Raw genomic sequence first — 6000 nt, 5'->3', positions numbered from 1 at the left:
GTCGACGATAGCGTCATTTCCGATTCAGCTTCTCCTACGGTGACGATAGACCCTCAACCCAACACATGCATCGATGTCGTGTGTACTGGTATAAATGAATACGGAGAGACTGAAATGACTAAGACCTACTGTCCCTCCCAGGAAGGTAAATACAAGGCACCTTTTTTTTCTACAACGAATAGTTAAGGGAGAAAAAAAATCGAATTTGCATGGTTTAAATTGTTTTCCTTCTTCAATTTAGATTCTCCAAGAAATGAAGCAGATTTTACAGTTCTTAATGTCATTCGGCAGCGGTCTTACGATGTCAAATAATTTGATCAATAGCCGTTCTATACAAACTTTGTAGAATTGATATGTTACTCGTGAGTTTACATTGAAGTCAAAACTTTTGACAGCTAGTGTACTAACATTGTGACATCTTTGAAGTACTGAGACCCGAACAATCGACATCTGAACAGCGCCGATTTGTAATCACCTTTCATGTTGCTACTAGATCCCTGTTGAGAGTATGAAAAGCAACCGTCATACTGAACAGGCTCTTCCCTGGTAAGTATTAAAAGTCTTCTCCTTTTTCACTATCCTATACTCTCTTTCTAGAACCGGGCCCCGAACATCCTGATCGCAACATCCTTAGGATCCAGACGACGGAAATCAGAGGTGAAGGAAACCTGGTAACTCTAATCATCACCTGTCATATTGACCTCTCTGACCAGCCTTACCCACATCTCCACACAATATACACCATTACAGCTGATAACGACACCTTGTCCTCCTCCAGCTGTGCCTCAGCAATCCTGTCTCCACTCCCCGATGGCTGCATCAATGTCACGTGTTCTGCGAAAAACGGAATTGGAGACATGTTGTCATGGATGGAACATTGCAGGGCAGTAATTCCTTCCGGTAAGTTGAAATAACATAATGGCTGTCCCTCTTGAAGCAAATCTGACAGTATGTAGAGCCTAAAAGTGATCCCTTTACCATGTTGGTGAAGGAAAGAACCACTGTTCAACCACCTAAATCACTACTGACCGTATCTAACTTGTGTGTACAGGTCGCTCCCGTTATAACGAAGTCCTCGGGACCGGCAGTTTTCTTTCGTTATATCGAAATCAGTTATAGCCGAACTGGAAGGTATAATAAAATATTTAGATAATAACTTTGGGACACGAAATTTTACTTCGTTGGTACGAGAATTTCGTTATAACCGTGTTCGTTACAACGGGAGTGCACTGTATGATGGAGATCGGATAGCCCCAAGTCACTCCAATACAGAATAAGAAAATAAGTCTAAAGCAGAAAAACACGAGAGGGCGTCACAGAGTTTTTCACTGAAAGTTACAAGCAATGGTATGCTTGTTTGTTAGTCACTGCATGTTGTCTGATGTTACCCGCACCACAAAATGAGTTTAGATAACGGTATGATTTTTTAATTCTTTTTTTTTTCTGTAAACAGACGTTATGCAGCGCTTTGCCAAACGAAAAAAAGGCTTCCATCCAAGCAGGAAATAACTTGAATCGACAATTTGAATAAAGAATTAGACAATGGTGTTTTATTATTATTGTTAAATTAGAGCATCTTATTCTGCCAAAAAGAAAAAAAAAGGAGATAGTCCCATCTGTAAACTACGCACTCGTGAGGGACTGATGTAAATAAACCAGGATGGAGCAAATGCTACCATTGTCCACCTTGGTGTTTTATCAATAGGAGGTCCCATAGCTAGCCCTCATCGAGGGGCCCTCCAGAAATCATCGACCACGTACGCTCTTCTCGTCGTCATTTTCATCCTCTCCGTCATCACCTGCCTCACTGTCCTCATGAAGAGAAAGAATGTCTACTGATCGAGGTGAGTTTATTCACAGTGTGTGTAAGTTACAGTATTCGTGCTTAAACAAGGTTATCGTTTTCAGTTACTATATGTACTACCATGTTACCGTATCAGTGTTGTTGGTACTAGCTAAGAAACCTTCCTACTCCCAGATAGCTTAACCCCATGGAGTCACCACCTATAGATAGAATTACGAAAGACGCAGATGACGAGATGAACATGTTTATTACATTTCTGTTTTCAATTGGCACTTTGTTCTGTAAATTTACTTTTCTTTGGCAACGATTTATGATCCTTTTGTGACATTTTCCTGCAGGTATAATGCAACACTGCGAGGGCCAAAAAGGAAAAAGATCTGGATGTACTGCAACAAGATTTCCTCCAATTGAAGAACCATGATTTGTATATTTTGTATTTTAACTCATTGAGAAATCATCCATAATCCTGTCGTCTCATCTGTAGTTTCGGAAATAGATTGTATGCCTATCAATGATCTTTAAGTCTCAGGAAGTGATTTGAACGGAGGAAAGAGCATGGATTCGAACCAAAAATAGTCGGTTAAAGGATGCGATTCAAATGTCGTTGATTTTCTGTTTATTGTAATTTTCGATAAACTTTGCATTCAAGTGATCTGATTTACAAATCCCCTGATACGTTTAATATCAAATGTATGATCTCTCCCGGACTTGTATTTACAATGATTGTTACTTGATTTTTACTCAGTGAGTGACAATATAGAGCGTACTTAGTGATAGTGTATTTCATATTGCAGCATTACCTGATGCAATCTTCCTAGTTAAGCTCGGCTTATGAAGATGGTCCCCAGCATTCTAAATTATTTCCTCAAGACTTTATTGAAAGTGTTTCCTCTGCGTGAGTACCTTCAATATGACATTGCCCTATATCTTTACTTTGTACGACTTTCGTCCCACTGCACTTCAATGTAAACGTGATTATATAACACACACAGTTCACTTAATTACGCCAAATTTGAAGAGCTTGCTCCCAAAAGGCGCTAAATCCATTAGAAAATGATGGATTTAGCGCATTTTAGAAGCAAGCTCTTCATTAATTGTTGAATCTTGTATTCTGTATATAGGATTGACAATATGCGATGCATCAATAAAGCTGAACTGAGCATAAGAATAAGCTGCTGTAGGTTTATATAGTATAAAACTGGTATTTACATTACATTATTAAGAAGCATAATGTTTGAAGTGAGGCTACAGAACAGTTGTTTCTGATTACATCATTTATATCAATTTAGTTTTACTCGAAGGTTTTTATGTGACGCAACCCAACTGCGCCTCAATTTTCGCTCTTTAAAAAAAAAATAGTATGTAGTGTTCTCATCCTTGCGGTATATTCTCCATAAACTTGATATATTATGTATTTTGATTGCGAATTGAGTACGTGTCATTATGTTCATCCCTGCACCACCCTCTGGCCTCATATGAGCTCGCTGAATGATGGCCACGTCAAGTATAATAAATTTTTGTTTTGATAGAGGTATAAGCGATTGCGGTGTTCGTGTTATTTACCAACCCACATTAGAAAAAAAAGAAAGTGTTGTAGTGATAACTCTACTTGGATAGCGAAGTTTGAAAGGTAAACGCACACACACACACACGCACATATATATACAAGTACATTTATATATAATAGGCCTAATCATGCAAGTGAGAGAGAAACAAAGAAAGAAAGAAAGAAAGAAAAAGAAAGAGAAAGTAGAGGAGGTTATCTTTGGATGTGACTTCGAGAAGAATTACATGGTTAGCAGTACATTACGGAAAGACCTTCTAAGGAGTCAAATTTCTTATCTCTTGATTCTTTTTCAGCTATTGATATCCCTTTCAATAAATGCTTTATAGCTGACAACCCTTATTTTTACATACACTGTCTCCCTGATGCTGGAAACACCTGTATGTATATGTGTAATGCATATAATTGTATTATATCGTATCATATTATATGATATATACATTTTACATTATATCACATAGTATCATGTTATATATTGCAACATATTATACGATACGATATGATATTACATTACATCATAAAATACTTTTTTCTAGAATATATAATGCGGAGCACCTGCCCACGTACGTAACGAAAACTCTGTCGAAGTCAAAATACATACCCATGCAAGTCAATGCATGAAAACATCATATAACTCTGGAAAGAAGCAAAGGAAAAACGCAAATCACAAGAACTTTAGTCTATATATACCTGCCGAGTAATCATCAATCACACTTTAAGCTTCAGAGACGTGACATCGTTCGGATACAATTAAGTAGCAATTAAAATCCTTGCGGGAACATAGAAACGGGTTTTGCTCTTCTCAATACTCTTTTGATGTTATGTCTTTGACCGTTAGAGGTTTCCAGAAATCAGTCAAAAGCCTAAAATTAATTCCTCTATTTCTAGTATAGATAATACTCTCACGAGGTTTAACTGCCCATGCAGGGTGAAAATCCAATTGAACATGAACACCAGCCGTGCACAAAGAGACTTAGAACCACGGGAACCACGTTTGCTAGGCTGGAAACAACAGGGAGGTGGGATCTCTTCCCAGATACCTCCCTTGCTGGAACGTTTATACTTAATCCTTGTTGGTATGCTGCTGTGACAAACAATTAGAAAGTCATTGGCATCGTTTGGAGACAGGTATACCCAACAGTTTTGACTTGGCGAAATTCAAACCGTTATAAAATTCCTTATTGGTATGGTTGCGATGAAAAAAGCAAATTAAAGAATCTATTATGCTGGGACATCTTTGGATAATTTGCAGCTGGAACATGGGTAGGCCTTGCACAAACTATATCTGAAACCTAGTAGGCCGTGTTTTTTGTTTTGTTTTTTGTTTTGTTTTGTTTTTGTTTTTTTTGTTTCTTGTTTTTTTTACTTCGTGCTCATGTAAGGTGTCACAAACTTGGGGCCCTTTTTTTTTTTAATTCATGCTATATACTTTCACACACGCAACACACACAAACACACACACACGCGCGCGCGCTAATAAACGTTCCGTGGCCCCTGACATCAGGGAGGTGTCACCTCTCGCTGCTGATATAGTTTCAAAGTGTTTAATACTGTAAAGTCTGTTCGAGCAAGAGGCTCCATCAGCAAAATCTTCTTTTTTTTCTGAAAAAAAAAATCTCCTAAGGTATAGCTTTATGTAAGAGCTGGTTCAAGGGATTATTGCAGGTTCTGTTACTCTGGATTTTATAGATGGATGCTGTCCACACTTTCATACAAGGGCAGAAGAGACCAATGAACAAGTTTTTAACGATTGATTAATGTACAGTACAATTATGACACGCACAGACAATATCGACAAACATGAATTTTCATAAACTCCGCCCCCTTTGAGTGACAGCGCAGGCACGTGCTCACCACCTACCACCTTCATCTATGCACCAGAGCGGTCTTTGCTCCCGATGCGCGATCCCGCCTGATTGGCGGTAGTCTAGCTTCTGGACTCTTTTTACTCGTAGCAGTGATCGTGTACACGTCAAGCCGTATGAGGGCGTGACACCCGAGGATTGCGATACGCCGAGAACTGCGATACCCGAGAAAAAAGAGTCCAGTAAAATACTTTCGCCGGATCGAGCAGGGTCAAGAGTTCACGCTAGAGTGGTCATGAATATTCATGACTCGCAGTCAATCAGACAGTTTTACTACTTGTTAATGAGAATACCAGCTGATCGCACTCCCACTGGTATTGTGTGGTATAGTGCTGCCCACCTCCACTATACCAGGGAGGTGCTATAGCACCTCCCTGACTATACACTACAGCAATGTCCACCAAATAGAGGGTTTTGTTGTGAAGTTGAGCCCACTTCGACCGCCTGCTCATACTGCATTATGTAGGCCTATGCTTTCTTTATGCATGATGAGAGACAAGCTGCCAATTCCATGATTTCATGAAGTCATATAAAAGTTGTTACATAAAATCAAGGAAATTCCAAATACTCTCATAATTATGAAGCTATATTATGTATACAGGAGAAGTAAAGTCTGTGTGTCTTATGAGAGAGAAGTTTTTTCATGAAACGTAGCTAGCTCCATCCAAATAGGGGAGCTGTATATCTCCACAATTTTATAATACGATGAAAAAAAAATGTTTCATTGGACATCATAGGCTTATTGAAGATTACAGACTTTATTTTAG

This window comes from Diadema antillarum, unplaced genomic scaffold (genome assembly GCF_040938485.1).
Source record: "Diadema antillarum isolate AM-2024a unplaced genomic scaffold, OU_Dant_1.0 scf00000131, whole genome shotgun sequence".
Lineage (NCBI taxonomy): Eukaryota > Metazoa > Echinodermata > Echinoidea > Diadematoida > Diadematidae > Diadema > Diadema antillarum.
This window is presented reverse-complemented; position numbering follows the sequence as displayed.